Source organism: Schistocerca nitens, chromosome 5 (genome assembly GCF_023898315.1).
Source record: "Schistocerca nitens isolate TAMUIC-IGC-003100 chromosome 5, iqSchNite1.1, whole genome shotgun sequence".
Taxonomy (NCBI): Eukaryota; Metazoa; Arthropoda; class Insecta; order Orthoptera; family Acrididae; genus Schistocerca; species Schistocerca nitens.
In genome coordinates, this window is record NC_064618.1 from 833783934 (window position 1) to 833809969 (window position 26036).

At 41.7% G+C, this 26036-nt stretch overlaps 2 non-coding genes across 2 annotated transcripts; one reads left to right on the forward strand and one right to left on the reverse strand.

The window, feature by feature from the left end:
• Positions 1–11264: 11264 nt before the first annotated feature.
• Positions 11265–11339, reverse strand: Trnat-ugu (transfer RNA threonine (anticodon UGU)). Its single transcript has one exon. It is a non-coding gene; the product is annotated as a tRNA-Thr (tRNA).
• Positions 11340–11520: 181 nt separating this feature from the next.
• Trnat-ugu (transfer RNA threonine (anticodon UGU)) lies at positions 11521–11595 on the forward strand. Its single transcript has one exon. It is a non-coding gene; the product is annotated as a tRNA-Thr (tRNA).
• Positions 11596–26036: the final 14441 nt, after the last annotated feature.

Below are 26036 nucleotides of genomic sequence, written 5' to 3' on the forward strand. Positions count from 1 at the left end.
GGAACAGCAAGTTCCCTTGCCGGTCTAGGAATGGTAGAACGATGGGTTCGATGACGGTTTGGATGTACCGTGCACTATTCAGTGTCCCCTCGACGATCACCAGTGGTGTACGGCCAGTGTAGGAGATCGCTCCCCACACCATGATGCCGGGTGTTGGCCCTGTGTGCCTCGGTCGTATGCAGTCCTGATTGTGGCGCTCACCTGCACGGCGCCAAACACGCATACGACCATCATTGGCACCAAGGCAGAAGCGACTCTCATCGCTGAAGACGACACGTCTCCATTCGTCCCTCCATTCACACCTGTCGCGACACCACTGGACGCGGGCTGCACGATGTTGGGGCGTGAGCGGAAGACGGCCTAACGGTGTGCGGGACCGTAGCCCAGCTTCATGGAGACGGTTGCGAATGGTCCTCGCCGATACCCCAGGAGCAACAGTGTCCCTAATTTGCTGGGAAGTGGCGGTGCGGTCCCCTACGGCACTGCGTAGGATCCTGCGGTCTTGGCGTGCATCCGTGCGTCGCTGCGGTCTGGTCCCAGGTCGACGGGCACGTGCACCTTCCGCCGACCACTGGCGACAACATCGATGTACTGTGGAGACCTCACGCCCCACGTGTTGAGCAATTCGGCGGTACGTCCACCCGGCCTCCCGCATGCCCACTATACGCCCTCGCTCAAAGTCCGTCAACTGCACATACGGTACACGTCCACGCTGTCGCGGCATGCTACCAGTGTTAAAGACTGCGATGGAGCTCCGTATGCCACGGCAAACTGGCTGACACTGACGGCGGCGGTGCACAAATGCTGCGCAGCTAGCGCCATTCGACGGCCAACATCGCGGTTCCTGGTGTGTCCACTGTGCCGTGCGTGTGATCATTGCTTGTACAGCCCTCTCGCAGTGTCCGGAGCAAGTATGGTGGGTCTGACACACCGGTGTCAATGTGTTCTTTTTTCCATTTCCAGGAGTATATATATATATATATATATATATATATATATATATATATATATATATATATATATATATATATATCTTTGTTGTTGTGGTCTTCAGTCCTGAGACTGGTTTGATGCAGCTCTCCATGCTAATCTATCCTGTGCAAGCTTCTTCATCTCCCAGTACCTACTGCAACCTACATCCTTCTGAATCTGCTTAGTGTATTCATCTATTCATCTCTTGGTCTCCCCCTACGACTTTTACCCTCCACGCTGCCCTCCAATACTAAATTGGTGATCCCTTGATGCCTCAGAACATGTCCTACCAACCGATCCCTTTTCTGGTCACGTTGTGCCACAAACTCCTCTTCTCCCCAATCCTATTCAGTACCTCCTCATGAGTTATGTGATCTACCCACCTAATCTTCAGCATTCTAATGTAGCACCACATTTCGAAAGCTTCTATTCTCTTCTTGTCCAAACTATTTACCGTCCATGTTTCACTTGCATACATGGCTACACTCCATACAAATACTTTCAGAAATGACTTCCTGACACATAAATCTATACTCGATGTTAACAAATTTCTCTTCTTCAGAAACGATTTCCTTGCCATTGCCAGTCTACATTTTATATCCTCTCTACTTCGACCATCATCAGTTATTTTGCTCCCCAAATAGCAAAACTCCTTTACTACTTTAAGTGTCTCATTTCCTAATCTAATACCCTCAACATCACCCGACTTAATTCGACTACATTCCATTATCCTCGTTTTGCTTTTGTTGATGTTCATCTTATATCCTCCCTTCAAGACACCATCTATTCCGTTCAACTGCTCTTCCAAGTCCTTTGCTGTCTCTGACAGAATTACAATGTCATCGGCGAACCTCAAAGTTTTTATTTCTTCTCCATGGATTTTAATACCTACTCCGAATTTTTCTTATGTTTCCTTTACTGCTTGCTCAATATACAGATTGAATAACATCGGGGAGAGGCTACAACCCTGTATTACTCCCTTCCCAACCACTGCTTCCCTTTCATGTCCCTCGACTCTTATAACTGCCATCTGCCTTCTGCACAAATTGTAAATAGCTTTTCGTTCCCTGTATTTTACCCCTGCCACCTTTAGAATTTGAAAGAGAGTATTCCAGTCAACATTGTCAAAAGCTATCTCTAAGTCTACAAATGCTAGAAACGTAGGTTTGCCTTTCCTTAATCTTTCTTCTAAGATAAGTCGTAAGGTCAGTATTGCCTCACGTGTTCCAGTATTTCTACGGAATCCAAACTGATCTTCCCCGAGGTCGGCTTCTACTAGTTTTTCCATTCGTCTGTAAAGAATTCGTGTTAGTATTTTGCAGCTGTGGCTTATTAAACTGATTGGTCGGTAATTCTCACATCTGTCAACACCTGCTTTCTTTGGGATTGGAATTATTATATTCTTCTTGAAGTCTGAGGGTATTTCGCCTGTTTCGTACATCTTGCTCACCATATGGTGGAGTTTTGTCAGGACTGGCTCTCCCAAGGCTGTCAGTAGTTCCAATGGAATGTTGTCTACTCCCGGGGCCTTGTTTCGACTCAGGTCTTTCAGTGCTCTGTCAAACTCTTCACGCAGTATCGTATCTCCCATTTCATCTTCATCTACATCCTCTTCCATTTCCATAATATTGTCCTCAAGTATATCTCCCTTGTATAGACCCTCTATATACTCCTTCCACCTTTCTGCTTTCCCGTCTTTGCTTAGAACTGGGTTTCCATCTGAGCTCTTGATGTTCATACAAGTGGTTCTCTTTTCTCCAAAGGTCTCTTTAATTTTCCTGTAGGCAGTATCTATCTTACCCCTAGTGAGATAAGCCTCTACATCCTTACATTTGTCATCTAGCCATTCCTGCTTAGCCATTTTTAACTTCGTGTCGATCTCATTTTTGAGAAGTTTGTATTTCTTTTTGCCTGCTTCATTTACTGCATTTTTATATTTTCTTCTTTCATCAATTAATTTCAATATTTCTTCTGTTACCCAAGGATTTCTACAACCCCTCGTCTTTTTACCTACTTGATCCTTTGCTGCCTTCACTACTTCATCCCTCAAAGCTACCCATTCTTCTTCTACTGTATTTCCTTCCCCCATTCCTGTCAATTGTTCCCTTATGCTCTCCCTGAAACTCTGTACAACCTCTGGGTCTTTCAGTTTATCCAGGTCCCATCTCCTTACATTCCCACCTTTTTGCAGTTTCTTCAGTTTCAATCTACAGCTCATAACCAATGGATTGTGGTCAGAGTCCACATCTGCCCCTGGAAATGTCTTACAATTTAAAACCTGGTTCCTAAATCTCTGTCTTACCATTATATAATCTATCTGATACCTTTTAGTATCTCCAGGGTTCTTCCATGTATACAACCTTCTATCATGATTCTTAAACCAAGTCTTAGCTATGATCAAGTTATGCTCTATGCAAACTTCTACCAGACAGCTTCCTCTTTCATTTCTTAGCCCCAATCCATATTCACCTACTACGTTTCCTTCTCTCCCTTTTCCTACTACCGAATTCCAGTCACCCATGACTATTAAATTTTCGTCTGCCTTCACTATCTGAATGATTTCTTTTATTTCATCATGCATTTCTTCAATTTCTTCGTCATCTGCAGAGCTAGTTGGCATATAAACTTGTACTACTGTAGTAGGTGTGGGCTTCGTATCTATCTTGGCGACAATAATGCGTTCACTAAGCTGTTTGTAGTAGCTTACCCGCGTTCCTATTTTCCTATTCATTATTAAACCTACTCCTGCATTACCCCTATTTGACTTTGCGTTTATAACTCTGTAGTCACCTGGCCAGAAGTCTTGTTCCTCCTGCCACCGAACTTCACTAATTCCCACTATATCTAACTTTAACCTATCCATTTCCCTTTTCAAATTTTCTAACCTACCTGCCCGATTAAGGGATCTGACATTCCACGCTCCGATCCGTAGAACGCCAGTTTTCTTTCTCCTGATAACAACATCCTCTTGAGTAGTCCCCGCCCGGAGATCCGAATGGGGGACTATTTTACCTCCGGAATATTTTACCCAAAAGGACGCCATCATCATTTAATCATACAGTAAAGCTGCATGCCCTCGGGAAAAATTACGGCCGTAGTTTCCCCTTGCTTTCAGCCGTTCGCAGTACCAGCACAGCAAGGCCGTTTTGGTTATTGTTACAAGGCCAGATCAGTCAATCATCCAGACTGTTGCCCTTGCAACTACTGAAAAGGCTGCTGCCCCTCTTCAGGAACCACACGTTTGTCTGGCCTCTCAACCGATACCACTCCGTTGTGGTTGCACCTACGGTACGGCTATCTGTATCGCTGAGGCACGCAAGCCTCCCCACCAACGGCGAGGTCCATGGTTCATGGGGGATATATATATATATATATATATATATATATATATATATATATATATATATATATGCGCCTATACAGGGTGTTTGGGAAGGAAAGGTCAATATTTTACACAGTGATAGTATAACTCATTCTGAACAAAAAAAATGTTGTATGAACATAGGTCCGCAAATACTTCGTTAGGGAGCTATGGGTATTGAAAGTAACTTCAATTCTGCAAAACTGATGTTCACAACGTGAACATATACGCAATACAACTGGACCGTAATGAGACTTTCTTGCAAACAATGCACGGGTACATGCCGTGTTTACGCTATGCAACCTACCACGTATTATGGTCATGTGACGTACGTAGTTCAATCACCCGTTGTTTGCGCAGTTATGCCGTGTAGGCCGCGTTGTGTAGTGTACCGGCGACTGATCGGTTAGCTGTGTAGTGTATGGTGTTAACTGTGTACGTACGAGCCCTGCGAACAATACCACACGTCCACACTAATGGGGAGTGGGCAGATATGGTGTATGTTTATGGCTTCTGTGACGGTAGTGCTACCGCTGTAAGAGAAGAATACCACAGGCGCTTTTCGACTCGACGATTACCTAATCGCAGGTCGTTTATCAAAGCGTTTATCGCTTTGCGTTCAACAAGCGCTCTTCCAAGTGGACATTTTTCGTCCGAGCGTGCACTTCAACAAACTTTGCAAGAACAGGAAGAAATTATCGCAAATGTTGAGCGAAGTCCCAGTACGAGCATACGAAGAATGTCCCTGCGTATGAATGTCCCACAGACACGTGTGTGTGAAACATTACATGCGGAAAACCTATATCCATTTCACATACAGCGTGTCCGAAGTCTCCACGTTGGTGACGATACCCAACGACCTAAATTCTGTCACTGTGTAGTTGAGAATAGTCATTTGCTTCCATCCATACTATTCAGTCCAGTTTTCACAACAGGGAATAAACGACACACGCAATAATCATCGATGGTCACGGGAAAATGATCCAGCAGACCTCCGTCGAAAGGCTGCTCTTTACAACCTCTGACAGCAAGTTTCTGAAAACAACTCGATCCCTCTTCATGACGATTTGCTTTCACTGCCCAGGAAACCCCTCAAATCTAGAAGACCAGCATATGAAATGGGAGTCCAAATGCTATCCACAGGATTCGACCAGGACGCAGAGTGGAAACGTGAGTGGCAAGCTACAAGAACCCGAAACCACGAACTTGTAGACAATCCAACAGTTCCAGTTCCAGGCTTTCACCAACCAAGGGAGGTTTGGGTGCAGTTAAACAGATATAGGACTGAAGAGGGTGGGTGCAAATACAACATGCACAAGTGGGGCTTTTCAAGTGACAGTGTGTGTGGCTGTGGCGACACCCAAACAATGAGCCACGTTGTGAATGAATGTCCAATCTGACGCTTCCCTGGTGGCATTGAGAAGCTCCACCAAGCATCCCACAAGGCACTCCGCTGGATCGAGTCCATCAACATTCGAGTGTAGTCTGAGCCGTTTTAAAACTTGTGTACTGTATATAATTTCAAATGTTCATTTTTATATATATTTCTTTGTTTTGTTAAATGTGTATTACTGTAATTGCTGCATTCGATAATAATAATAGTAATAATAATAAAAACGGGAAAATACACACGCTTCAGTGGATAGCAATTTCCAAGTTCGTTTTGCCATAAATGTTTGGGGCGGCATGATCGGTAACCTTTTGATAGGTCCATTTATTATCAATCAGCGATTGACGGGAGAGAGGTACCTACATTTTTTGGAAAATTCATTTGTGGAACTATTGGAAGACGTTCCTTTAGCCAAGCGAACTGTAATATACTTCCAGCATGACGGTGCCCATCCATATGTTACCTTACGTGTGAGGGACCATCTCAACCGCCCCTACCCTAATGGATGGATTGGCCATGGCGGTGCTGTTAACTGGCCTCCAACATCACCTGACCTTACACCTTTAGATTTCTGTTTATGGGGCTGGATGAAATCAGAGGTGCACAAAGTGCAGGTAAATATACGAGATGAACTGCTTCGTCGCATCATGGACGCTGCTCAATTGATTAGGAACCAACCACAGGCAACTCAACAAGCAACACAACATGTTGTCGAAAATGGTTCAAATGGCTCTGAGCACTATCGGACTTAACAACTGAGGTCATAAGTCCCCTAGAACTTAGAACTACTTAAACCTAACTAACCTGAGGACATCACACACATCCATGCCCGCGGGAGGATTCAAACCTGCGACCGTAGCGGTCGCGCGGTTCCTGGCTGAAGTGCCTAGAACCGCTCGACCGCCACGGCCGGCAACATGTTATCGCTAGAGCGCAAAAGCGCATTGACGCTCATGGTGAGATATTCTAACTTGTTCTGTGAACTGTACAACAGCTGCACGATAAGTGTTAAAGCCGTTTGTAAAGAGATGGTATGTCTTTTTCAACTGAATACATTTAACATGCGTGTTGTAATGCATTATGTTGTTGTTGTTGTTGTTGTGGTCTTCAGTCCTGAGACTGGTTTGTTGCAGCTCTCCATGCTACTCTATCCTGTGCAAGCTTCTTCATTTCCCAGTACCTACTGCAACCTACATCCTTCTGAATCTGCTTAGTGTATTCATCTCTTGGTGTCCCTCTACGATTTTTACCCTCCACGCTGCCCTCCAATGCTAAATTGGTGATCCCTTGATGCCTCAGAACATGTCCTACCAACCGGTCCCTTCTTCTAGTCAAATTGTGCCACAAACTTCTCTTCTCCCCAATCCTATTCAATACCTCCTCATTAGTTACGTGATCTACCCACCTTATCTTCAGCATTCTTCTGTAGCACCACATTTCAAAAGCTTCTATTCTCTTCTTGTCCAAACTAGTTTTCGTCCATGTTTCACTTCCATACATGGCTACACTCCATACAAATACTTTCAGAAACGACTTCCTGACACTTAAATCTATACTCGATGTTAACAAATTTCTCTTCTTTAGAAACTATTTCCTTGCCATTGCCAGTCTACATTTTATATCCTCTCTACTTCGACCATCATCAGTTATTTTACTCCCTAAATAGCAAAACTCCTTTACTACTTTAAGTGTCTCATTTCCTAATCTAATTTCCTCAGCATCACCCGATTTAATTTGACTACATTCCAATATCCTCGTTTTGCTTTTGTTGATGTTCATCTTATACCCTCCTTTCAAGACACTGTCCATTCCGTTCAACAGCTCTTCCAAGTCCTTTGCTGTCTCTGACAGAATTACAATGTCATCGGCGAACCTCAAAGTTTTTACTTCTTCTCCATGAATTTTAATACCTACTCCGAATTTTTCTTTTGTTTCCTTTACTGCTTGCTCAATATACAGATTGAATAACATCGGGGAGAGGCTACAACCCTGTCTCACTCCTTTCCCAACCACTGCTTCCCTTTCATGCCCCTCGACTCTTTATAACTGCCATCTGGTTTCTGTACAAATTGTAAATAGCCTTTCGTTCCCTCTATTTTACCCCTGCCACCTTCAGAATTTGAAAGAGAGTATTCAAGTTAACATTGTCAAAAGCTTTGTCTAAGTCTACAAATGCTAGAAACGTAGGTTTGCCTTTTCTTAATCTTTCTTCTAAGATAAGTCGTAAGGTTAGTATTGCCTCACGTGTTCCAACATTTCTACGGAATCCAAACTGATCTTCCCCGAGGTCCGCTTCTACCAGTTTTTCCATTCGTCTGTAAAGAATTCGCGTTAGTATTTTGCAGCTGTGGCTTATTAAACTGATAGTTCGGTAATTTTCACATCTGTCAACACCTGCTTTCTTTGGGATTGGAATTATTATATTCTTCTTGAAGTCTGAGGGTATTTCGCATGTCTCATACATCTTGCTAAATGCAAAGTAAATAAACCTTATGTAAAAATGTGTAACGTAACTGTACTTCTCTGTAGCATTGTTTTCAAGAAAATCACGTTACGGCCCAGTTGTATTCCGTATACGGCCGGCCGAAGTGGCCGTGCGGTTAAAGGCGCTGCAGTCTGGAACCGCAAGACCGCTACGGTCGCAGGTTCGAATCCTGCCTCGGGCATGGATGTTTGTGATGTCCTTAGGTTAGTTAGGTTTAACTAGTTCTAAGTTCTAGGGGACTAATGACCTCAGAAGTTGAGTCCCATAGTGCTCAGAGCCATATTCCGTATACGTTCACGCTGTGCACATCAGTTGTGCACAATTAAAGTTCCTTTCAGTTCCCATACCTCCCGAACGAAGCATTTGCGGACGTATGTTCATATAACACTTTTTGTTCAGAATTTCTTATACTATCACTGTGTAACATATTGACCTTTCCTCCCGAAACGCCCTCTACACATAGGGTGATTATAATTAAAGTTTCAAACCGCTGTAGAAATAGCACCACTGGTCAAAATGACGACAAATTGCGACGGAATACTACCGGAGGAGGAGGAAAACGTATGGCAGAACAAAAATAAATAGTTAGAAAATATAGCAACAGATGGCGCTGTAAGCATTGTAATTTAATAGTGGTCGACTACAAATGACAATTGAATCATACAATGCCTAAGATGTATGATGTTAAACAAACTGTACTACTCAGTGTTCATGGGTGTACGGGTGTGATACTGTTAGTTACGTAAGGCCATCCACCGCGGCAAGATCATAGCACATCCGATGGGAAAAATCGGTTTTTAATTGTGCTGAGGCCAAAAAACGCATAAAAAGCATCAGCCAAAATCAAATCGGATTATTAATTTCCGTGTTACTGGCGCAAAACATGTTCATTGTGCTGTCCGCCGTTTTCTGCAACAGGTTGAAATCCAGAAACAGCATGTTCCATAACTGATCGTAGTGTTTCCGGGGTCACGTTCAGAATGTGTTGCGCAGTGCGTGCCTTCAGTGCAGCTAAGTTTGCAATCGTAACACTGAACACAACATGTTTCAGACAGCCCCACACGCAGAAGTCAGCGGATTAAGATCAGGTTGAAACGTCCCCTTAGAACAATTATACAAGACTGTGCTTAAACAGACACACAATATTTTTAGCGCAACGCAATCTGACTTTCAATAATCCCTACAAAAGAGTGGCCCTGACTAACATTAACCTATACCTTTCACAAACCACTTACCTCACCAAAAATCTTCGTTACTCGAACTACTGCAATACAGCGTGCGCCACTACTGCCAGCTAAATAAAAGATTCAAACTACTGAAGGCACTAACTACTGATAGGCATAGTTAGCAAATGAAAGATTTTGATAGAGAACAAATGATGTATTTACCTCAATAGTCATAATATATATAGCAGTTCATGACATCCAGTCTTACAAATTTCAAAACTCCGCCATCTCTCTCCCCACATCCACCACTGCTGGCGGCTCACCTCCAACTGCGCCACGCTACGCGCTGTTAACATCCAGCTGCCCAACATTACAATGGCAGACAACAATGCAAACTAGCCACAGACTGCACACAGCACAGCCAGTGATTTTCATACAGAGCGCTACGTGGCGTTCCCAATATAAAAACCTAAACAGCCTACTTACAAGGTGATCGGTCCTGCCAGGCTGTAGGGAAATGGCGGCCGATAATTCTAGCATTTCCGAAATGGCTCTTTACCACCTGCTTAACTGGATTTGCAATGTGGGGAGGTGTGCCATCTTGCATAAAAATGATCCCATCCACACATCCACGCTGTTGGAGAGGTAACAGGACCGGAAGCACCTGTCTCTTCGAAAAAATATGGCCCTGTGATAAATGATGGCGGAAACCCGCACCACACAGTCACCTTTTCAGGATGAAGTGCACTGGTTGATTTGCGTGTGGATTTTCCGTTGTCCTTATTCGACAATTCTGTCTCTTGTCTCGGGGTCTAGGCGCTCAGTCCGGAACCGCGGGACTGCTACGGTCGCAGGTTCGAATCCTGCCTCGGGCATGGATGTGTGTGGTGTCCTTAGGTTGGTTAGGTTTAACTAGTTCTAAGTTCTAGGGGACTGATGACCACAGATGTTAAGTCCCATAGTGCTCAGAGCCATTTGAACCATTTTTTTTTTCTGTCTCTTGACATATCCTGTAAGATGGTAGTGGGCTTCGTCTGTCCACAAAATCTTCCACGGCAAATTATTGTCCACTTCCATGCGAGCAAGAAATTCTAAAGCATTGGTCTCTCTTGTTCGCAGGGCAACAGGGACCAACTCGTGCACACGGGTAATTTTGAATGGATACAAAGAAGGATGTTTCGTAGGACCTTACGCACCTTGCTCACGGGTATGTCCAATGTTCGGGCCGTTCTCCGTGCACTACACGTTTCGCACACTACCACTCGTCTCCTACTGCATTGCTTTGGCCACTGCTTCCACTGACGTCGAATCAATTCGTTTCCTCCCTCTACCAGGTTGCACACCGAAGAACCGGTCTTGTCGAATTTCCGTGTCATTTTCTCCAGACCCACGGCAGTCATCGGACCAACGCCCTTTTTCAAACCCTTCAGTGTCCGGAACGCCTGCAGAGCGACGTGTGCACAGTCATCATTCTTGTAATACAGCTTTAAAAGCAGAGCGCGATCCTGCATTGAGGCAGTCATAGCGAACGTCACAGACGCGAAAGGAGGAAAAGCTGTGTACCCGTCGTGTTTATACCAACTGCAGTGGGTCAAGCGCATGACAGGTGTTTTCATTTACGTATTCTGACACATACAGAGCCATCTACTGACCAATTTGCATACTATTTTTTTCTTCTGCCATTGGTTTTCCCCCTTCTCCGATAATATTCCGTTGCAATTTGACGTCATTGTGATCAGTGGTGTTATTTCTACAGCGTTTTGAAAGTTTAATTATAATCACTCTGTATGGTATATAGGGATACGATCTTGAAATGAAATGATAATTAAATACACACCCTAGCTGCAAGCAGGCGTTGATACACTTCATTGTGGACATGTTGAAAATGTGTGCCCCGACCGGGACTCGAACCCGGGATCTCCTGCTTACATGGCAGACGCTCTATCCATCTGAGCCACCGCGGGCACAGAGGATAGTGCGTCTGCAGGGACTTATCCCTTGCACGCTCCCCGTGAGATCCACATTCCCAACATGTCCACAACACTACATTCGTAGTGCGCCTAATAGATGTTGTGGACATGTTGGGAATGTGGATCTCACGGGGAGCGTGCAAGGGATAAGTCCCTGCAGACGCACTATCCTCTGTGCCCGCGGTGGCTCAGATGGATAGAGCGCCTGCCATGTAAGCAGGAGATCCCGGGTTCGAGTCCCGGTCGGGGCACACATTTTCAACATGTCCACAATGAAGTGTATCAACGCCTGCTTGCAGCTAGGGTGTGTATTTAATTATCATTTCATTTCGAGCAAAGCTGCATGGTCATCGACGGTAACTGTTCTTTCGGGAACAGATACTACCGTCATATATAGTTAAAAATACGATCTTGACTTTTTAACTACCGAGTACCTATTCAAGATAATACGAAAACTTGCAAAAAGTTTCGAGGCTCGTTGAACATGTAGGACAACGTTTCCCTATTTAAGTGGGTAGTTGTGACCCATCGTCATAATGGAATATTTTAGTCTGTTTACGAAAAAGTGTTATAAGCATTTGCCTCTGGATACAGTATCAAAATAATCCTTCATATATGGACTTTAATTGTCGTACGTGGTAATTTTGGTACAAGCGTTGTATTGGGATACAATATCTTGAGGAAACAAAATTTACTTTGACTGCCAAGAAAACATAAAATATGTGTTGCTCCTCGGTCGCCAATCTAACTGCAGTGACCCATTTGTAGGAAAACCACGATATTGTTGTCGCCAATCTCCTTGGTGGGTAGTATAACGAAATAATACCAGCTGGCCATCGTCTCCCTATGGCCAATGTGGTCAGGTCTCTCTACTCGTGAAATGTTGAATTATATCACAGTAGTGGAGGTTCAGTACAACGACTGATTGGACGAGTTTACGTTTCACAACCTGTGGAAATATTTTCCGAAACTTTTGGAGAATGTAGAGGCAAGCAGATATCTTCCGACACATGGCGATAGTATTTTCTGCTCAGTTGAGATCCTCATCCATAGAGTGTGACTCTGTATTGAGTCCTTGCGTTGTTCACTGTGTTGGCCGCCACACTTACTGTGCGGTGTGAACGGACAGAGATATAATTAAATGCCTGCGAGCGAATTTTTGGGTGGCATCGCGGTGCACTGGTTATCTGGCCGGTGTAGCACGCCAATAGTTAGACTAGGGGCGAATAGGAGACCTTGACTTCATCAAGGCATAGGGAGAGTTTGATTGGCGAAGGTCAATCCAGATAGAACGAGAGTTATCTTATTTGTCAGCAGCGAGCGGCGCTGACAACAGACATCGCAGCTTACGGTATTGTGTGCTACTGTTCTTGCGAGCCCCATATTTCCTCCACAACACTACACTTCACTGCATTTCACACGCGACAGCCTCGACCGTACCTAGCAACATTCTAACGAATAATTATTCAAGTTGAGTAGACGCGGCTCTCAGCAATTCTGCCAAGTCAATAACAATCTTAAACTTTGTACAGAAAGTTCATTAGCGAATCCTATCCTTAAGAGGTAACTTCACATTCCGAAAAGAACCCGGAAATAACTGGCGCAATTCATAACTAAAAGTGCCATTGTGATTTCTCAGAATTTTTGCAAAAAAAAAAAAATAATAATTTTCGTTAGTTTCATATTTTTCTTACACCAACTAGCACTACTCCAGTACCCAAGTATCCCACTAGTTACATAAGAAATTTTGTGAATTTTTGTGTCATTTCCTTACAGCGGACGACTCCAGAACATATTTATTGCTGAAAGTTTTTCAGGCATTTCTCTTTAGAACGTTAGAAGCGTCTGTCTGACTTCTGTAGTAGTGTGGGAGTAGAAATTGCATCTTGCACCAGCCACAGGGTAAATGGTACATCTCAGATTAATCCGTTGCGCAGGATGACAGAATAGCACCCACACGTTCAGCACAAAAACTGTGAAGTCGATATATTTTCAATTACATAACCAATAAGGTAGCTAAATTAAATGATAAAATCACCTGGACCAGCTTGCCCCAACTGCTGGGCCAACTTGCCCCAGGGGTGGGACAGATTGACCCAGGCGGTATTGCTGTGCTAAATTCTTTTTTATGAATATAAGAACAGTGAAAAACCTCAATTAAGAAGAGGCTGAAAAATCAGCCAGCCAGTTTCAAATAAAGATTTACTAACCCTTGACCATGGTTTCGATATTTGTAAATATATCTTTTTCAGAAGTCATATATTACTGTAGAGTCACTAAGCTTAGGGGCCACATTGTATTTTAAGCTTTTTTGTCAAATTAGGCCTTCTTCCTCCGAAAAGTTAATTTGAGTTTTATTTACTACTCTATCAAAAAATTGATACTGTGTTCTGTTACTTTATCGGTGTCCTGTTCTTAAGTTTTGACAATTTCTTTTCGTGTCTAATAAAATATTAATAGAAAATATTTGTGAAGTAAACGTACTAGATTAGATGAAGCCGAGTGGCTCTTGTCATAATTTCAGTTTCATATTTACGATTATACAACCAGTCGTTGATGCCGTTCCAGATAGTATCAATTTTAAAATTAAAATTTTCTTTGAAAGTTATAGTTAAAACAAGATATAACCCGTAAGCTTATGCATTCAACCTATCTTTCTTTTTGTACAGGTCATTCATTTTAATAAGCAAATCGCTTAAGGCAAATGCCGGGTTCGTTCCTTTGAAAGGGCACGGCCAATTTCCTTCTCCATTGTTTCCAAATCCGAGCTTGTCCTCCGTTGCTAATGACCTCGACGTCAACGGGATGTCAAACACTAATCTTCCTTTCTTCATTGCTGTTCTTATGCAACATTTCTTCTAAAAAAGTGACAGAAGACAAAAGAGAGTTTAAAAAGCCGCTGTTTCTACTCTTCCCAAAATGTGAGAAGGCCTGCAGTACGGTAGGGAGAATGAAACCGTACTAAATGCTCACTGACTACATGTCCTACTAAATTTGTTGAATGCCATCAAATCAATGTATAATTATACTAAAATTAGAATAATGATGAGTTGTTCACAATAAACCCAGGAATAAAACAAGGGTATGGTCTCTCACCAATTTCTCTTGATATATGTATCAACCAAGATTTAGGAGAATGCTGTTCCAAAAACCACAAGAAGGTGGACCTGCGATGAAACTAATTAATGAACACTGTTTTATTTGCAAACGACCAGGTTTCCTAGCATACAATCAAAACGCTTTTCAGTTTCAGTTGAATAACGTTTTACAAAATTATCGGGAGGTTATAGTGTATCCGTAAATAAAACACAAGTGAATAGAAGGGAAATACGTAATAAGTGCAAAAATAGTCTTAAACAAAAAGATAACATAACAGGTAAATTCGTTTAAATATCTCGGGACAGATCTATCAGTATACAAAACTATATTCATATGTGGCCTAAAATACACAGAAATACAACGTTATTAATTGTTGTGTACGGATGTGCCTTGGCAGAAATATGAGGAAAGAGATAACACTAAGACTATACGTCTTGGTGGCTAACCTGCAATTGCTTATGATAGCGAAATCAGCATTCTAGGAGTAATAAAAGGAGAGGAATGAAGAACTGAAGCAGCTGATATGAGGTTTCAGAGGTTACTTCTTGCACTAAACTGGAAGATGGGATATAGGATGACCAATATATAGATGGAGACAACAGGTTTCTTGAGTTCCTTTGGTTTCAGAACAGATCAACACCCACTTCTTGAAATGCAAGAAGAAGGAGAATTTGAAGAAAAGGAAGGTGATTTTTTCCTCTTCCGTTTTGGCCAATAGCGACCATACAATTTCAGTTACTCCTAACCTCCTCTCTCCTTTCCCTCCAATATTCCTCCAACTTTTCACCATGTCTCATTTTCCTTCAACAGGTCTTTTAGAACTTCTCTTACTACTGGTCATGGAATACTTCTCAGTTTAATACTTTCGTTCTAAAAACATCTTTTAGCTTTTAATTATTAATGTGTGTAAAATCTTATGGGACTTAACTGCTAGGGTCATCAGTCCCTAAGCTTACACACTACTTAACCTAAATTGTCATAAGGACAAACACACATACCCATGCCCAACATCTTTTAGCTTTTAATTATTAATGTGTGTAAAATCTTATGGGACTTAACTGCTAGGGTCATCAGTCCCTAAGCTTACACACTACTTAACCTAAATTATCATAAGGACAAACATACATACCCATGCCCGAGGGAGGACTCGAACCTCCGGGACCAACCGCACAGTCCGTGACTGCAGCGCCCTAGACCGCTCGGCTAATACCGCGCGGCCATCTTTTAGCTGATTCTGCTCCTTTTATGTAGTGTATTTCTAAATCTTCTTAGCTCCAGTTTACCGTCAATTTCTTTTCACACAGATACTTGAGGAGTTAACTGTGTCCAATAAATATCAGTCTTCTTTTGCTTATACATTTTCATATATTGCAACGTTGTTTCTTAATTTCCGACTTATACTATGTCTCGTATCTACTATAACTTAAATAGTCGCCATACAGTTCCGTATATCGTAATCCTTACCCGTCTTTGATTTTTCTCTTTCTGTGCTCCTCGCTGTACCAAAATGGCTCTTGGTCGATATCTTTGCGGATATTCTACTAATAAACGATTTCATCTGGCAACTTTTTCCCATTGCCTTCTTTCCTCCCATAGTCATTAGTATAGCTCTTTATTCTCTATTGTATCTATTCCTTTTTTTTACTTATGTGTGGCACCACATTTCAGATGGATTCAATTTATTATGTTTGTTAGTAGGGGCATCTTCCACAGTAGCAGTTATTGGTCCATCTTAAGCGTACTGCAGTTAAAGAGTATTTTTTACTAACACTTTTATTTATAAATCAAGATTTTAAACATGGCTGAAACAGCAACTGTTGAAATTCTTCACGGTAAATGATAACAGCCAAACAGTTGCAGGATAAAGATGTATTAAAATCCTTGACCACGGTTTCGGTTTATCTAAATATACCTTCATCAGAAGTAAAATACACTAAAATCACATCCTGCAGTGGAGATACATAAAACAATCGTGCCATGTTGTATAAATGGAGATGATGTTTTAACTACTGATGTCGCCTTTGGCACGATTGTTTTATGTATCTCCACTGCAGGATGTGATTCTACTGTATTTTACTTCTGATGAAGGTATATTTAGATAAACCGAAACCGTGGTCAAGGATTTTAATAAATCTTTATCCTGCAACTGTTTGGCGTTATCATTTACCGTGAAGATTTATAAATCATCTTCTGTGGTCATTCTGGAAGCATGGATTCATAGTATGCCTGTTATTAATTATGGATTAATTAGTTATAGATTAAAACAATATTTCCTGCTAAAATTGGTGTACAATTTACTAACGTTGTTTTCGCCTCTTCTTTACATATATTCTACAACCATTGTTTTCGCTTTCGTTCGTAGGTGAGGTTCATATCGAAAGAAAGTTGGTTGCACATTCAGTTTTAGCAATATTTCGCCTATTTTTTTAACCAACTTTTTCTTACGCTTCATTGCTATCTTTTCCAATTCACCTCGCTTTTGCAAAACATCACAAGAGAAGTAGAAGTGCAGTTTCACGTGTTCCGCACTCAGCGCAGTGTTTGTGTTCATTCATTTGTTTTGTCTGTAGGGTGTCTCTGCTGGTAACCCTGCGATTGCAATTTTCTCCCGTACTGGTGAGTGTGTGCTTGCACAAACGTGTGTGTGTGTGTGTTGACGGGCGGGTGGGGTGAGTTGTTGGTTGTGAATGTGCTAGATCTTCAGCAGACGTTTGACGTATGAGTGCAGGAGGAGGAGGTGGGGGGGGGGGGGGGCAGCTGGTGGCTGGGACTGATAGTGACCAGGCAACGTAGGTAAGGGTGTGGTCATATTTCTATATTTAATATTATACTAAGTGGTCCTTTAATTTAAAAAGGCGAAATATTAATTTAGAAAGAAGAGGCATTGCCAAATGTGAATGAGCAACCAAGTTTCTTTCAAACTCAATCTGCGCTAACAGTTAAGGAAAAAGCAGTGGTTTGCAGAATATGTAAACAAGAGGCAAATATGTGTTGTTGTTGTTGTGGTCTTCAGTCCTGAGACTGGTTTGATGCAGCTCTCCGTGCTACTCTATCCTTTCCAAGCTTCTTCATCTCCCAGTACCAAACATAGCGTGAGTCAATTGCAGGCCGTTTTTATGAAAAATACTGTTTTTAATCCGTAAATACGAAAATGGAGAGACATATTATGTATCCATATTTTCAGATTGATCAAAGAACATACTTTATAAATAAAAGGCAAACGAGTCTGTTGAAAAATACTCTTTAACTACAGTAAGGCTCAAGACGGAAAAACCAATAATAAATACTACATAATCTATATTTCAGTCATACGGACTGAAAAAAATTATCCACAAACTAAGTTAAAAACGTACACGCCCAGACTCTCGACTGTCTTCGATCTCTATCTCTGGAGCCATCTTGTATAACGTTTCATCCTAGCAATCAAAATGATCTCACATTCCGTTCCGTGCCTTCCGCAGTTTTAATGTGTCTCCTTTAATCTACTCGTCAGCACGTGTTTGGTTGCTTTGTGACACGTGTGCGCTCCTGATCGCTAGAAAAGTATATCTAACAAGCGTTCATAACAGACTTTTGACGTCCTCATTCCGGAAGGAAAGCAGATGTTCCTGTCACTCCCAAGCGGTGCGCATCCTTCTTCCTCCTTTGGGAGTTACGCTGATGTATTATTACGGATACTAAATAGGTTTCTGGAACCCTAATGCTCGTTTTCCGTCCCACAACAACAATTAAACTGGCACTGAGTCCGAAAGATATTACGCCACGAGAGCGTTAATAAGCTCACTAAAAATTAATAAGTCTCGCTGCACGTGTCAATGTTAATCACGAAATATAATTGGATGACACGGTCTTCCACAGCGACACCTTGCTTCCCACCGCGCCGCTCGGCAGTTAAAAAGTATGGCCACGGTGCGAACTCAGGTGCGTTTATGCTAATGAGTAACGGGGAAGAGGCTGCCTGGAAGGGGCGCTTGGAAGAGGGGGGGGGGAGGAGCGAGGCAGTGGGGATGTCCGACGGAAGGTGAGAAGTGGCGCTTTTTCCGAGAAACCAAAGGAGGAGGAGGAGAGGAAACAATGGGGGGCGTCGCCATGAAGCTAGGCCTGTTATTTCCTGACTGTGGGCAGCGTAGGCCAGCGATGATTCCGGTCGTCTTGGCATGCAAAGTGGACGTCTGGGTGCGAAGTGCTTTTCAGCCAGGGTGCAGTTCTCATCTCGTCATCATGCTCTCTGCCGTTGTTAAAATCTTTTCTTATTCTTTTCTCTGAAAAACCGACGCACACATACAAACACACACACACACACACACACACGCACACACGATATCAAAGCTCATTCGCTGACAACGCTACACTTATTTGTGTCACACATGTACATGGTAGGACTTAGCAGTGGCCTTATTCAAGTTCCATCTCTAGTAAAGAAAACACTATTTTTCGAGTATAAATACGTGACGCATGCAGATATCGTCAGACAACTTCACTCTATACTGCCAATGGAATTAGCTTCTTTGCTGAAAGAAAGGGAAAGTCTTCTAATAAGGGGTTCACTATCGCACAGCAAAGGAATCACAATGTTGGGATGAATAACTGATAAGGTTGAACATGTTCAAATCGTTTTCGACAACAGCTATCTTTCTCCTAGAACCATCTTGTATTTAAGTTTATGACTTATCTGAAACCAAGTGAGAATTCCTTCAGCACATCAAAGCATCCTATGTTCCTCAATTCAAAATCCTTCAGTTTTAGTATGTTATCAATAACTTTTTTTTAAAATTATTATTTCAGCAGTCAACTTGAAACTGTAGCAATCAGATTTATATATTAAACGAACTTGAATGCACACATACTATGACCTACGGTTCCAGGATCTCAACATTGATTCACGTATTGATTTCAACGAGACTACTAATGTATGCAAGTTAACAAATCAGTTTGTATTTATTCATGGTAATACGGTTATACAGTCTTGATGCTAATAAAGGCCTCTACGGTGTACAAGATACGTTGCGTTTGTATAAGTTTTATTTGCGTATATGTCAGAGCTTTGATGATTGGACTCGCTGTTCCAAGGATATTACAAGTAACACATTTCGCTGTAGAACATCGTTTTTGTGGTAAAACTTGAAGGCATGATATATCAGTACATCCTTGGAAGAGATATTTGGCTCGCCTTCGGTGCAGCTCTTTTCATTTAGGGTAAATCAGGGTGATATGGTGAACAAAAAATTTGGGCCTCGTAAAAGACAAGAAATTGTTTATTTAAACAAAATAAAAACACTCTCCTTTCACAAAATACATTAGTAACACATTAACAGTACCACATCCTCTTTAAGGCACTACAAAAGTTAAAAAGAAATACTTATTTTTATCAATGGCGAATGCCCTTTGGGTGAAATGGTGAACTTATTTCCCCTGCTTTTTGCCACACACGTCACACATAGATTCATATTTTGAACAGTCTTCGTGCAGCCAACGTTGGCAGCTAATACATTTGATCCACTCCACATCCTTTTTAGTGCAACTGTACAATTCACCGCACCCTACACAGCAACATTCTTCATCATCCGCGTTGTCATCATCGTCTTGCAGTTGGATATCCAGCGACGAGTCGGATTCGGTGTCAGTGGTACACGCTTTTCGTTTCGTAGGCTGCTTCTTTTTGATAGCTCCTTTGGTAGTCTCTTTGGTTACGGTTTTTCCTTTGGTTACGGCTTTCCTTTGGTTACGGTTTTTCCTTTGGATACGGTTTCTCTTTGGTCCTCTTTTTAGCATTTGCTCTACTCTTCACTGACTCATTTTGTCGTTTTCTGTTTCGCAGGTTGTCGATGTTTTCTGGAGAAATCAAAACCTCAGCTAAAGCTCTGGACTTCTTCCTTGCAGATGCAACTTTATCTAGGATAGGTATCGGCGAAATATGGTCCAATAGTTTGCCAGGGGTTATTTGAGATTCTTCTGTTGCCACTATCGAGGTCATATCTGCTGCTTCTGATGAAGACTGCATGTTTTCCTGTGGATTTTCCGCCCGTTGCGAACAGCCCAGTTGTGGTGAAGCTTGTATGTGTTCAAGTCCCTGACCGTTATCTACGTCTGCAGTTGCTTATTCCGGGGGATTAGCTATCTCCTGCCAGTGCGAACAACAGGGGCGAGGTGAGGTAGATCTGTTTTCATGTCGTTCGTTGTTTTTCTGATAATGATCTCAAGCTGATGTTAAAAACATGTATTCGGGGATGACATCAGGATTAAAATGGATGATTCCTGTGCTTCTGAACCTCGATATTGCATTCTCTGTCGTAGCTGCTTGTACCCATGCCTTTGTAAGCGGTCCTCCGAACACTAGTCTTTTTCTATTTGGATTCATTTTAATGTATGAATTGCAAGCATTGTAATAATAGGATTTCAGGGCTTTAAAAAATACTCTGTCTAGCGGCTGCTGATAGTGTGTGGTGTGGCTGGGTATAGAACAGCGATTTAGAGCTCAATACAACATTCTAAAAGCAACCGTTTGTGTTGTGGCGTTAACGGCAGGCTAGTCATGGTACGGTAACTCTCTAGTCTAGTGGTTCCCAACCTTGGGGTAATGATCACTTGGGCTAAAATGAAATTTTTTGAGGAGTAAAAATTAAACGAATATTTTCAAAAAAATCGTTACTATTATCTCAATGTTGTAAGACATACTGATTATATAAGATATCAATATTTGCTCTCTCTCAGTTAGTGGCATTAATATAATGTAGATATAGGTTCCCCACGTAGTTCACCCGCTACACGCGTAAGTTATCCTTTGTCCCGCACATCGCTGATGATAAAAGTGAGACATATACGTAACAAATACTAAATATCTCAAAAAAATGTCTCCTCCAATTTGTAGGTAGTACCTACAGTAGTCCATGAATTACTTCATTACTCGCTTCGAAACAGGATAAATGAATTAATTCACAGCACGACACAGGAGTAACTGCATAAGGGTTACTATAGTGCTGCACGCTGTATTATTATTGTTATGATTATTATTGCTATTGTTGATATTATTATTATTAGAGTGGTTAGACATAAAGCATTAACGGCTTGAAGTCCTCCAATTTCTGTCAGTTGAGAAGTAAAGAGTGCAGCAATCAAGTGGTTTACAGACAATAATTAAGACTTTTTAGAAATTAAAACCAGCAATATCTGCAGTGTTTTTGATTAATGTTGACAGGACCCACACAAAATTGGACAATATTCTCAGATGTTATATGGAACATGACGTTTTGACCTCATGCCTCCCGAGCCATAAAATACATGCACTCCCACCTTCTTTGGAAGTTTTCAAGCCATTGAACACCTTTTAGAAGCAAGCATGCCCTCAATGGGCATTCAACAACACACAACAAGCGACAACAAAAACGCCATTTTCGTCTTTCTTGCATGAAACCTGAGGAAAGTCAGCTACAGTACCAAACTCTGTTTAAAGTTTCAGAGTGTCTGGAATTTTCCATGTAAATCGAATGCTAATTCCGGAAGACAATTTGATTTCCGAAAACTGAACATGGAACATTCAACGATCAACTTCAGCCGCCAGCATTGGAATGTGAAAACGGAGAAGTCGGATGCAGAAAGAAGCATTTGGTCATCTTCCAAGAAAGATGTTCACAGGACTAAGCACCGAGGTGGAATTAAGAGGCATAGGGAAGAAATGTTGACCTCTCTTCAAAGAAGACAAAACAATAAAGTTTCTGAAGGCGAGGAGAGAGATGATCGAAAAAAATTGGATCTACATATGCACGATTTCTATGGCAGCTCCTTCTTTGAAAAAAGTAGTAGCTGATTTTGTGATCGGACTCAGTACGGCGAATGCTGCAGTACTACGTCGGAGCAGGAAAGGAAAAAAAAATTGTTGGTGGTAAAAATGCTAGTACCCACTTAACTGCACACAGGGAACACCTGTCACTCGCTTTGTTAGAATATTGTGATTTGTTGATTAACTGTACGTCGCAATGTTAAAGAAACATGTACGACAGTATAATCAGTAGAATTCATTCAGTGTGTCATTAGTTTGTATTAAAATATCTAAATTTTGTGGTCCTTACCTCACAATAATCAACTAACATCACTGAACAACCAGCGAATTTTCTATTATTTTTGGTTTTTCCTTCTCAAGCTCACCGCAACTGAAGAGTATTTTTCACCAGGCGCGTGTCAGTTTTATTCATAAGCCATCATCTATAGTCATACATAATACGTCTCTACATTTTGGTATTGAACTATGTCAGTGTCAACTGAATACGTATATGATGTCGTATAACCTGTGTCGAATGTTATATCGTTAGCTAGAATAGCTTACGATGTACCTCTTCGTAAGTAGTGTTATTATTCAGCAGATTACAAGAATGACACTTGTCACGCTGTCATTTGACATGACCCAGCAAAATTAAAATAATTTTTATACGCGAAGCGTAATCCCATTCAACCACTTTCACAGTGTCCAGTTCGTAGCAAAAAGTCAACCATTCTGACATTAGTTCAGCTATGATGACTTTAACTATTATTCTTAAACTTGTTTAGACTTCAGCGATTGACAATTACTTGAAGAGTCCATAACACAACGTAACAAAAATTTCGGAATCTGTGGTAAGGTCTTATGGGACCAAACTGCTGAGGTCATCGGTCCCTATGATACCCCCTATCACCCACGGCTTACGTGCAAACACAAGGTACTTGTATGAGAACTTTTAAACCAACACACAACGCATATGTAACTGCTTCAGCTACACAACTTATTATCAAAACTACTGCTTTAATGGCAATTCTGTTATTTGCAAATGCTCTAAAAATCCCTTTAGTTACTAGAGAAAACCTATTCTCAATAGAAAACCACTATAATTAATGGAAAGTAGTCCGTTAACGCTACGAAAATGCGTCGGAATATAGTGTAATTAATACAGCAAAATGTTAATGAATCATCAGTTTATTCTCATATACTATTCTGATTGCAGAATAAAATAAGTAAAATTAAATTGCTTTAATACATTTTGTAATTTTTCCTCGAGTCTTGTTACTTACCGTAAAAATATATTTTTAACTGGAAGATAGAATAAACTTTCACACTCAGACACAGCTACTACTACGTAAATAGGGGCTTTCGGCTGGAATTCGTATTGCTGAAATGTTAACAACAATTTTATTTAAGTTTATTTTTCATTTCCACTTTGGAGTTACTCTTGAATGTGACCTTTTTTTAATAACTTTCAAGTTTTTATCTTTTTAACTAACGCGAGTTCGCATGGCGTAACACAAAGAATCAAAGAACGACAAATAACTTAGGTTCAAAATACTCGCGAAGACGAACATTGTCGTCTTGGATGGACCTACAATAATTGCTCGTGCATATCAGGAAGGAGAATTCCATTCTTCTTCTTCTTCTTCAGGTCTTCTTTTGCATCTTCGTAGGACCAGTCCTATGATATTAACTATGCCAGGTACTGACAAGTAGTTTGCATATAAGGTGTCTGTCATTAAGGTTAAACTTTCAAACCACTGGTCAGAATGACGTCAAATTACAACGGAATATTATCGGAGAAGGGGGAAAACGTATAGCAAAAGAAAAATAAATACAAAATGTAGCAACAGATGTAAGCATCATAATTAAATAGTGATCGACTACAAATGACAAATGAATCATACAGCAATGCCTAAGTTGTACGTTTGACGCTAAACAAACTGTAGTACTCAGTGTCCATGTGTACTGGTAGTGATACTTTTAGTTATGGAAGCCCATCCACCACGGCACGATCATATCACATCGGATGGGAGAAATTGGTTTTTAATTGTCCTCAGGCCAAAAAACACATAAAAAGCGTCAGTCAAAATCAAATCGTATTATTAATTTCCGTGTGACTGGCGCAAAACATGTTCAATATGTCGTCCACAATTCTCTGCAAGAAGAGGAAATCGAGAAACAGCATGTTCCACAACTGATCGAAGTGTCCCCGGAGTTCCGTTCAGAATGTGTTGCGCAATACGTGCCTTCATTGCAGCTAAGTTTGCAGTCGGAACACTGAACACAACATCTTTCAGGTAGCCCCACACCCAGAAATCACTCTGATAAAGATCAGGTGATCCGGACGGCCAGGCTGTAGGGAAACGGCGGCTGATAATTCTAGCACTTCCGAAATGGCGCTTCACCAGCTGCTTAACTGGATTTTCAATGTGCGGAGGTGCGCCATCTTGCATAAAAATGATCCCATCCACACATCCACGCTGTTGGAGAGCTGGAATGACGTGGTTGCGACAAAGACACTCATAGCGCTTACTGGTGACGGTACAGGTAACAGGACAGGAAGCACCTGTCTCTTCAAAATCATACGGTCCTATGATAAGTGATGCCGTAAACCTGCATCACACAGTGACCTTTTCAGGATGAAGTGGCACTGGTTGATTTGCGTGTAGATTTTCCATTGCCCTTATTCGACTGTTCTGTGTATTGACATATCCTGTTAGATGGAAGAGGGCTTCGTCTGTCCACAAAATCTTCCACGGCCAGTCATTGTCCACTTTCATGTGAGCATGAAATTCTAAAGCAAAGGTTTCTCTTGCTGGCAGGTCAACAGGAAGCAACTTGTGCACATGGGTAATTTTGAATGGATAGCAAAGAAGAACGTTTCGTAGGATTTTACGCACCATGCTCGCGCGTATGACCAATGTTCGGGCAATTCTGCGTGGACTTCTACTTATGGCATGTATCGGTTAGAAAAATGCACCGATGATAACCGATATCAGTCGAAATCGATTTGCAACAAGATAAATAAACAATGTTTCAGCGACTGGTTGCTACGTTCTTTCTAACTTTATATTCCACGGTCGCTGCACAGTAAGGGAACCTTATGGAGCCCAACATTCAAAAGATTTCATTGTGTTTTACATTAATACCCATTTTTGTTACAATTTTCTTATAATCATTGCGGCCATTCTCTGTTTGACCATCCTTGAAGAGGTCATGTCTGTTTCCTTCAGGGATGGTTTCCCCAACTATCCGGCGTAGATAGTTTTTTGAGAAATGTTTATGAGGCTATATTTTTTTCGTTTGGCAACAACCAAATTATGATTTTCGTGTGTGTTGCTGAATAATTTAAGCGCAAAATCAGAGTTATTAAAACTGATTTTTGGTCAGTTTTTCTTTTTGGAGTTTCATTTCATGTAAAAGAGAACTACAGTCAGAGCATTCATAACACCGGGGGCACGACGTCCATGAGGGGATTCAGAGACACCTTCAGGAAGTCCAGATATGCGTCACCTGAGAGGAGTTCTGGAAAGATGACTGGTCCCACGAGGTTGTACCCACATGCTCAGGCTGAACTGATGCTGATGGTTTGCTGTCACCATACCATAGGAGTTCTTGAAGTCCACAGTTGGGGGCTCTGAATGTTCACGATACCGCCCCTCGTAAAAGTAGCCTCTTCTGCGAATAGGATGGATTACAGGCATCCCAGCACCCTGGTGGCCTGTGGGACGAACTAGCGACAAAACTCTCGCTGCGGCGGCAGTTCCATAGGTAACCAGGCCTTTTGTAAGTGGTACGGATAGCGGCAGCTGTCGTGCAGAATGGCTCACACGGTCG